This window comes from Macaca fascicularis, chromosome 2 (assembly GCF_037993035.2).
Source record: "Macaca fascicularis isolate 582-1 chromosome 2, T2T-MFA8v1.1".
Classification (NCBI taxonomy): Eukaryota; Metazoa; Chordata; class Mammalia; order Primates; family Cercopithecidae; genus Macaca; species Macaca fascicularis.
The window spans coordinates 112,072,399-112,082,521 of NC_088376.1; the positions used below are offsets into that span (position 1 = coordinate 112,072,399).

General features: G+C 47.4%; 1 protein-coding gene across 8 annotated transcripts in view; it reads right to left on the bottom strand.

Annotated features, from left to right (window-relative positions):
• The window catches only part of QRICH1 (glutamine rich 1), a 71,311-nt gene extending 61,239 nt beyond the window's left edge, over nucleotides 1-10,072 (bottom strand). For 2 of the 8 annotated variants that reach the window (XR_012431131.1, XM_015445877.3), the window contains exons 1-2: nucleotides 9,919-10,072; nucleotides 8,375-8,434 (exon numbers count right to left, since the gene is read on the bottom strand). The gene's annotated coding sequence lies outside the window, so the exon portion shown is untranslated. Of the gene's footprint in view, nucleotides 1-8,374; nucleotides 8,435-8,542; nucleotides 9,600-9,918 lie in introns of those variants that run through there. The other 6 variants (XR_012431132.1, XM_015445879.3, XR_012431130.1 and 3 more) reach the window with 4 other exon arrangements.
• Nucleotides 10,073-10,123: the final 51 nt, after the last annotated feature.

Here is a 10,123-nt window from a genome sequence, read left to right on the forward strand (position 1 = left end):
CATGAACCCAGGAGGTGAGATTGTGCCACTGCACTTCAGCCTGGGTGACAGGGCGAGACTCCATCTCAAAAAATGAATAGATAAATAAATAACTCATCTTTTTCTACACAGTGGCTATAGTGCAGGAATGGTAACAGACACATAAACAATTCTGGTTGATCATAGTATGATTTTCTTTTAAAATCTGAGAGAAACTAAACCAGCTGAACGACGTGGCTCATGCCTATAATCCCAGCACTTTGGCCAAGGTGGGTGGATCACCCAAGGTCAGTAGTTTGAAATCAGCCTAACCAACATGGTGAAACCCCGTCTCTACTAAAAATACAAAAAAAAATGAGCTGGGTGTGGTGGCGGGCGCCTGCAATCCCAGCTACTCGGAAGGCTGAGACAGGAGAATTGCTTGAACCCGGGAGGCGGAGGTTGCAGTAAGCCAAGACCATGCCACCGCACTCCTGCCTGGGCAACAACGGCGAAACTCCATCTCAAAAAAAAAAAAACAAAAAAAGAAAAACTAAACGATAAAATACCAAAAACTTGTACAAAATAATGAAGACTTAACTTCAAGATGCTGCTCATAAGACACAAAAGTTGAGCCTTTGTAATAAACATAAATAGAGAAATTTCTAAAAGAGACAAAAGATTCTTAGTTAGCTCCAAGTAAAAGACTTAGTGACAAACAGTCAAGATATTAAATAAAGTATTTCTGAAAAACATGCAGCCATGAAGATATTTGAGTGTTCCCAATTTCTGGGACTCTGATGAGACTAATAACAAAAACAGAAAATACTCTAATGCTCTTGGGGTGCATGAGGTCTGTAAACAAGCATTTACTTCTAAATGCTTTTAAATATAGCTGCTTTGTAAAATAAATAAATAAATAAAGGAAAACCAGCACTCCCTTAAACAGACCCTAGACATTTTTGCTGGTATAAATTCAAATTCATCACTGATATCTCCCCTGTATTTCCTTCTTTCTCTGTTTTGAGACAGAGTCTTGCTGTCACCCAGGCTGGAGTGCAGTGGTCCGATCTGGGCTCACTGCAACCTCCGCCTCCCGGGTTCACACCATTCTCCTGCCTCAGCCTCCCAAGTAGCTAGGACTACAGGCGCCCACCACCATGCCTGGCTAATTTTTTTGTATTTTTAGTAGACACGGGTTTTCACCGTGTTAGGAGAGTCTCCATCTCCTGACCTCATGATCCTTGGCCTCCCAAAGTGCTGGGATTACAGGAGTGAGCCACTGCGCCTGGCTCCTCTGTATTTCCTTCTACTGGAGCTTAACATAGTGCCTGATGCATGGCAATTCTTCACTACATGAGTTATTATTTTTATTATTTTATTACTAGAACATAAGATGGTACCATGGACAAAGGTTACTCCAAAACAACAGTCTATTACATTTCTATAGGTCTGTTTGCAAATTTTTTTCTTTTTTCCGTTTAGGTACCAAGGGAAGATCCTCACGCTTTCTTGGGTTTCTTATCCCTGATACCTCTTTTGGGCCCCCTGTATGGCTCTGCAGTGAGTCAACAATCCGTGATGGACTAAAAGAAGAAAGTCTGAGCTGCCTCAGAACCTTACCTCTTCCTTAGGCTTTGAGGCCCCTCAAGGTTCACATCTACTCCAACAATGGCTCTTCATAGCTTAGTCCAGTTTGAACACATTCACATGGGGCTCGGTGCAGCGGCTAACACCTGTAATCCCCAGCACTTTGGGAGGCTGAGGTGGGCAGATCACCTGAGGTTGGGAGTTCAAGACTAGTCTGGCCAACATGGTGAAATCCTATCTCCACCAAAAACACAAAAATTAGCCAGGCGGGCCGGGCGCGGTGGCTCAAGCCTGTAATCCCAGCACTTTGGGAGGCCGAGACGGGCGGATCACGAGGTCGGGAGATCGAGACCATCCTGGCTAACACGGTGAAACCCCATCTCTACTAAAAAAATACAAAAAACTAGCTGGGCGACGTGGCGGGCGCCTGTAGTCCCAGCTACTCGGGAGGCTGAGGCAGGAGAATGGCGTAAACCCGGGAGGCGGAGCTTGCAGTGAGCTGAGATCCGGTCACTGCACTCTAGCCTGGGCAGCAGAGTGAGACTCCGTCTCAAAAAAAAAAAAAAAAAAAAATTAGCCAGGCATGGTGGCGGGCACTTGTAACCTCAGCTACTCGGGAAGCGGAGGCAGGAGAATTGCTTGCACCTAGCAGGCGGAGATTGCAGTGAGCCGAGATTGCGCAACTGCACTCCAGCCCAGGCAACAAGAGCAAAACTCTGTCTCAAAAAAAATAAAATAAAATAGGCCAGGCGCAGTGGCTCACGCCTGTAATCCCAGCAGTTTGGGAGGCCAAGGCAGGCAGATCACAAGGTCAGGAATTTGAGACCAGCCTGGCTAATATGGTGAAACCCCATCTCTACTAAAAATATGAAAATTAGCCAGGTATGGTGCCTGTAGTCCTAGCTACTAGGGAGGCTGAGGCAGGAGAATGGTGTGAACCTGGGAGACAGAAGTTGCAGTAAACCGAAATCGCACCACTGCACTCCAGCCTGGGCAACAGAACAAGACTCTGTCTCAAAAAATAATAAAAATAAATAGATAAATAAATAAATAAAATAAAATAGGAGAGGTGCAGTGGCTCATGCCTGTAAATCCCAGCACTTTGGAAAATCAAGATGGGCAGATCACGAGGTCAGGAGTTCAAGACCAGCCTGGCCAACAGGGGTGAAACCCCGTCTCTACTAAAAATACGAAAATTAGCCAGGCAGGGTACCATACGCCTGTAGTCCCAGCTAGATGTGAGGCTGAGGCAGAAGAATTGCTTGAACCCAGGAGGTGGAGGCTCATCTCAAAAAAAAAGAAGTATGTCTTCCATGCTTCTTCGAAATAACTCCATATGTTTATATGACAAATATGACTCCTTACAATGGAAATTGATTTTTTTTCCCATGTGAATGTATTCATTTTATTTTTTTTTTTGGAGACAGAGTCTCACTCTGTCACCCAGGCTGGAATGCAGTGGCATGATCTCAGCTGCACTGGAGTGCAGTGGCACAATCTCGGCTCACTGCAAGTTCCGCCTCCCAGGTTCATGCCAGTCTCCTGCCTCAGCCTCCCGCGTAGCTGGGACCACGGGCGACCGCTACCACGCCCAGCTAATTTTTTTTTTTTTTTTTTTTGTACTTTTTAGTAGAGACAGAGTTTCACCGTGTTAGCCAGGATGGTCTCAGTCTCCTGACCTCGTAATCCACCCGCCTCAGCCTCCCAAAGTGCCGGGATTACAAGCATGAGCTACCGCGCCCATCCAGGACTGACATATTTCTATTCTTTTGTCTGGGTTTTGTTTGTTTGTATTTTTATTTTTTTGAGATGGAGTCTCACTTTGTTGCCCAGGCTGGAGTGCAATGGCACCACCTCGGTTCACTGCAACCTCTGCTTCCTGGGTTCAAGCAGTTCTCCTGCCTCAGCCTTCCGAGTAGCAGGAACTACAGGCGCATACCACCAAGCCCAGCTAATTTTTTTTGTATTTTTAGTAGAATCGGGGTTTCACCATATTGGTCAGGCTGTTCTTGAGCTCCTGAACTCAGGTGATCCGGCCGCCCTAGTCCTCCCAAAGTGCTGGGATTACATGCCCTGAGCCACTGCAGCCAGCCTTTTGTCTTTTTTTTTTTTAAATAAGACAGGGTCTTGCTCCATTACCCAGGATAAAATGCAGTGGTACGTTCACAGGTCGCTGCAGCCTCACACTCCTGGCTCAAACAATCCTCCTGTCTCAGCCTTCCGAGTAGCTGGGACTACAGGCCCATGCTACCACAACTAGCTATTTTTATTTTTTTGCAGAAACAGGGTCTTGCTATCTTGCCCAGGCTGGTCTCCAACTCTTAGGCTCAAGTAATCCTCCCACCTTGGCCTCCCAAACTGCTGGGATTGCAATCACAAGTCACTGTGTTCCACCCCATTTCTTTTTTTTTTTTTTTTTGAGACGGAGTCTCTCTCTGTCGCCCAGGCTGGAGTGCAGTGGCAGGATCTCAGCTCACTGCAAGCTCCACCTCCCGGGTTTATGCCATTCTCCTGCCTCAGCCTCCTGAGTAGCTGGGACTACAGGTGCCTGCCACCACGCCCAACTAGTTTTTTGTATTTTTTTTTAGTAGAGATGGGGTTTTACCATGTTAGCCAGGATGGTCTCAATCTCCTGACCTCGTGATCCGCCCATCTCAGCCTCCCAAAGTGCTGGGATTACAGGTTTGAGTCACCACGCCCAGCCCCCTATTTCTATTTTTAAGGATACTAGACAACTGCAGGGTTTGTGATAGAAGTTTTTTTGTTTTTTTTTTGAGACGGAGTCTCGCTCTGTCGCCCAGGCTAGAGTTCAGTGGCCGGATCTCAGCTCACTGCAAGCTCCGCCTCCCGGGTTTATGCCATTCTCCTGCCTCAGCCTCCCGAGCAGATGGGACTACAGGCGCCCGCCACCTCGCCCGGCTAGTTTTTTTTTTTGTATTTTTTAGTAGAGACGGGGTTTCACCGTGTTAGCCAGGATGGTCTCGATCTCTTGACCTCGTGATCCGCCCGTCTCGGCCTCCCAAAGTGCTGGGATTACAGGCTTGAGCCACCGCGCCCGGCTGTGATAGAAGTTATTCCATTAGGCCATTTATCTGCCCCATGCCAGAGGAGTCCCTGGTTTAGGGGCATTTTCATCACGGTTCTATTTTCTTTTCTTCTTTTTTTTTTTTTTTTTTTTTGAAACACATTCTCGCTCTGTCCCCTAGCCTGGAGTGCAATGGCACAGTCTCAGTTCACTGCAACCTCTGCCTCCCAGGTTCAAACGATTCTCCTGCCTCATCCTCCCGAGTAGTTGGGATTACAGGCGCCCATCACCATGCCTGCTAATTTTTGTATTTTTAGTAGAGAGGAGGTTTCACCATATTGGCCAGGCTGGTCTGGAACTCCTGATCTCAGGTGATCTGCCCGCACTGGCCTGCTAAAGTGCTGGGATTACAGGCGTGAGCCACTGCACCCGGCCATGGTTCTATTTTCAATCGGGAAATTAACATTTGTATTTTTCCCAAATACTGACGGACTGTAAACTGGCACAACCACTTGCATTATCTAGTGAAGCTGAAAATATCCATTCTATGAACCCGAGCAATTTTACCCATCAGTGTATATGAAGGAACTTTTTTTCAACAAGGGTACTTAATAGAAGAATGTTCACAGCAGCACTCTTAATAGCTAAAACCTGGAAGCAACCCAGACATCTATTAATAGTGGAATGGATAAATACATTATGGTATATTCATACAACAGAATACTACATAAAAAAATGGGAATGAACAGCTGCACACAATGTGAACAAATTTCAGAAACACTGTATTAAGACAACATAATACAGTATGAGTCCATTTATATAAAACTCAAAAAGAAACAAATCTAAACTATGTCAAGGGTTACGGAGATGGTAAAGGTAAAAAGAAAAAGAATGTGCCGGGCGCGGTGGCTCACGCCTGTAATCCCAGCACTTTGGGAGGCCGAGACGGGCGGATCACGAGGTCAGGAGATCGAGACCATCCTGGCTAACACGGTGAAACCCCGTCTCTACTAAAAATTACAAAAAAAAACTAGCCGGGTGAGGTGGCGGGCGCCTGTAGTCCCAGCTACTGGGGAGGCTGAGGCAGGAGAATGGCGTGAACCCGGGAGGCGGAGCTTGCAGTGAGCTGAGATCCGGCCACTGCACTCCAGCCTGGGCGACAGAGCGAGACTCCGTCTCAAAAAAAAAAAAAAGAAAAAGAAAAAGAATGTGATCACAGAATAACAGCTGTCTGCAAGGCCTGAGAAGCTGTGATCAGGAAGGGACCCACAAAGGGTTCAGGGATACTGGCATTGTTCTATTTCTTGAAAAAGTAGTAGTTTCGCCAGCATTTACTTTATACTTTTTCATTAAATTGTACAGAGATCGCCTAAATTTACATGGATGGGTAAATATTTCACAAATTTTAAGAAAGAGAAAAACATGGGTGGGCACAGTGGCTCAGGCCCGTAATCTCAGCACTTTGGTAGGCCAAGGTGGGCAGATCACGAGGTCAAGAGTTCGAGACCAGCCTGGCCAACATAGTGAAACACCGTTCCCACTATAAATAAAAAAAAATTAGCCGAGCGTGGTGTTGGGCATCGGTAGCCCCAGCTACTCAGGAGGCTGAGGTAGGAGAATGGCATGAACTCAGGAGGTGGAGGTTGCAGCGAGCCGAAATCGCACCATTGCACTCCAGCCTGGGCGACAAGAGTTAAATTCCATCTCAAAAAAAAAAAAAAAAAAAGAGAGAGAGAAAAACAGCCTTCTGCCGGGCGCGGTGGCTCACGCCTGTAATCCCAGCACTTTGGGAGGCCGAGGCGGGCGGATCACAAGGTCAGGAGATCGAGACCACGGTGAAACCCCGTCTCTACTAAAAAATTACAAAAAATTAGCCGGGCGCGGTTGTGGGCGCCTGTAGTCCCAGCTACTCGGGAGGCTGAGGCAGGAGAATGGCGTGAACCCGGGAGGCGGAGCTTGCAGTGAGCCGAGATCGCGCCACTGCACTCCAGCCTGGGCTGGGCAACAGAGCGAGACTCCGTCTCAAAAAAAAACAAAAAAAAAAAAAAAAAAAAACAGCCTTCTGACACAGCCACCATTTCTACCTACAGTTTGGCCCTTGCTTGAAGAGTGAGACGAAAGGAGCATTCCTTCCCTCTTTCAGCAAAGGAAGAAATTAATCTATCATGTCTTCATACAGCCACATCAATTTAATAACAGAAATCACAATCTAATGTAATAACTAGGAAAAAATAAAAAGGAAGCATTTAAGTGAAGTCTGGAGAGGACTTAAAACATCTGGAACAAAATGTAGGGCAACAGAATAACAGAAAAGAACAGGTATTAGGCTGGGCGCAGGGGCTCACGCCTGCAATCCCCATACTTTAGGAGGCCAAGGTGGGCGGATCACGAGGTCTGGAGATCGAGACCATCCTGACTAACACAGTGAAACCCTGTCTCTACTAAAAAATACAAAAAATAAGGAGAGCATGGTGGCAGACACCTGTAGTCCCAGCTCCTTGGGAGGCTGAAGCAGGAGAATGGTGTGAACACAGGGGGCGGAGCTTGCAGTGAGCGAAGATCTCACCACAGCACTCCAGCCCAGGCAACACAGCGAGACTCTGTCTCAAAAAAATAACAACAATAAAAAGAAAAGAACAGGTATTCATGTAACACCTAATTCTAAAGCTAATTCAGAATTCAGAAATCAGAGACCCTTACAAATCAAGAGTGGTCATTTAAAAACCAGACAAGAAAGAAGCACGGCACATCAAATATAAACCACAACTAATTAAACTAAAAGAAAGTATATTACAAAAAAAAAAAAAAAAGCATATCCAAAGTAAGGAAAGACATCCCTGATTCTGAAGCTGCCTTAAAGAAAGACAGTCACGTCCAGAGCCCCTGACTTTGGTTACTTTCCTAGAGCAATTCAAAGTTAAAAGAAAATTAAGCCACTATTTGATCTTCAGTTTGAAATGACAACATAAGCTGGAGAGAGGATGTGGAACTGCAGAGGTTCTCAAAGAGGTATACGAATACTTCATCAGAGAGGACCCGAAGGAAGACATCTAATAAGTAAATCTTAGTTGACAAACTTGGAGAAACATTATTTATAAACACCAATTTACAAGGCAGATCTCAAACTTAATAGTTAAAAACAAAGATAACCCAGAACAAGCAAGCCTAAAAAACTAATCAAAATTTGGCCGGGTGCAGTGGCTCACACCTGTAATCCCAACACTTTGGGAGGCCGAGGGCGGGTGGATCACGAGGTCAGGAGTTCGAGGCCAGCCTGATCAACATGGTGAAACCCCATCTCTACCAAAAATACAAACATTAGCCGGGCATGGTGGCACAAGCCTGTAGTCCCAGCTACTCGGGAGGCTGAGGCAGGAGAATCACTTCAACCTGGGAGGCGGAGGAGGCTGCAGTGAGCCAAGATCACACCACTGCACTCCAGCCTGGGTGATAGAGCGAGACTCCGTCTCAAAAAAAAAAAAAAAAAAAAATCAAAATTTTAAGTGTATCCTAGAAAAACTTTACAGCTTTTCTTTGAACCATCTAGGTCCTTTTAAAAGCTGATGCCTTGCCATGCTTAAATATGCGGGTTCCACTGACTTAAATCCTAACAGGAGAAAACTGCGCAAGTAGCAAACTGGCTGAGTTCAAAGATGCTGTTCTCCCCCATCTTCATTTTACAGCACCTAACAGTTTCTGGAAGACAGCACGCAGAATAATTGACAGGATTTGTAATGCTTCAGTATTACCAGAAAAAAAAACTGCACACATACTTCCAGCATATGAACAATTTTAACTCACCAGTCACCATGTTGCATGTATTTCTGCTGCTTGTCCTGAGTTCTTAAGACTTCTAATATTCTGAAGAAGATAGAACAAAAAAGTTCCTTCCATCCTCAGCCTCTTTTTATTAATAATTTTAACTTTGTTCTTAAAAAAAATACAGTACATTAGAAAGAACTACCCCACCATTATCAAATCTGATGGCTAATTTTACTTCCTGTTAGCTTCCTTTTCCTGAAGCTTAATGGAGCAAGACTGTAAATCATAAACTAGCAGATATTTTGTATTAGAAAATAGAGGTGCACATTTCTCTAGGACAAACCTAGAACTTCCTTGACACTAAAACACAGTGGCAGGGTAAAAAAAAAGAACTGAAAAGGACTGAAATCCTACATCAAAAGTGACTTTTACAGTCATACACTGTCAGATTTTAATAATTTCTCTTGGAGATTTCTGCAATTTCAAAAAAGACAAAGCACTGATTCTCAGGTTGTTCAATTTTGTTTTAAGGTCAACTTTTTGGCTGAGGCAAAGGTGGGCCTTTAGTATAACAGACTAAAGTAAGCCCCTCCCACCTACGCAAAAGAAAAGCCTGCGTTTAAGGATTTAAACTGGCATTTTAGAGCTCGGAGTTCACATGGTCCACATAAGCGAATTCCCTTCCGGAGCGCACAGTGGTGACGTGTATGAATTGCGCTTATGGACGTATTAATTTCTAATGAAAAATAAGCAGCTACTACTCAAGGGCCTTCTAATATTAACCTTCCCTGCCCGGCACAAAGCCCAGTACAAGGTGAGGAAATCCGAAGGGGCTCACTGCCCTCTCAAGCCAACAGGGCTTGGTTTCCGAAGCAGAAGCACCCTACCCAAGCACCCACACCGTACTTGGGCCTCAAGTAACGGCATTCTTTAAGGAGAACGGGCAATCTCGCCCCGCTCACAGAGGAGTGGAGCCGCAAGCCAGACAGCAACGCTGGTTGGTTTCTTTCCAGGCCGAGGCCACGGATGCCCGGGAACGTCACCAGACCAGAAAGGACCCAATCCTCAACCCTCCCCGCACAACGAGCCTCGGCCGGCCCTCTGCTCAGCAGAAGCCTCCTGCGCGCTCTCGAGGCGGCACCGCCACCCAACATCAGAGCGCGCGCCCCAAAACTGGGGGGGTTGTGAAGGGCGCGCGCCACGGAAAGCCGCTCTTGCCCACGGGCCACAGCTCCTAGAGGAAAGATATCCGGGCCGGGAACGCGCACGTCGGCGGCCACGCGCACCGAGAGCCGCACAGCGCGCGCGCGCCCGCGCGTAAAAACAGGCTCAGCCGCGCGCCCGCACCAGCGCGCGATCTCGCGCCGCGCCCACCCAAATCTCCGGCCCACCCCTCCCCCACCCACAAGGCGGGGTGCGCGAGCCCAGGAACGTTTTCGGCTCCGGAGCCGCCCCGAGTTCTCCAGGGCCCAGCGGTAGCGGCCCGCCCGCCCCCGCCCGCCCCCGCCCGCCGTTGTGTGGGGTGGGCTCCCCGACTCAGGCCCACAGCCTCGCCGCATCCCCGCCCGCACTGGAGCCCTCACCCGGCGACGTCACCGCCGCCGCCGCCTCCGCTCTACCCGCCGGCCCCGCCGCACCGCCAGGGACCCTGGTTCTGCCGTCGTCGCTCCAAGACCGACAGGGTTTTCTCCTCACAGCTCCCTGGGCGCCATCTTACATTCAACCCTCACAGCCAATAGGAGTCGATTGCTCCTCTCGCGAGAATCGGGGCGTCGGTCCCGCGAGATC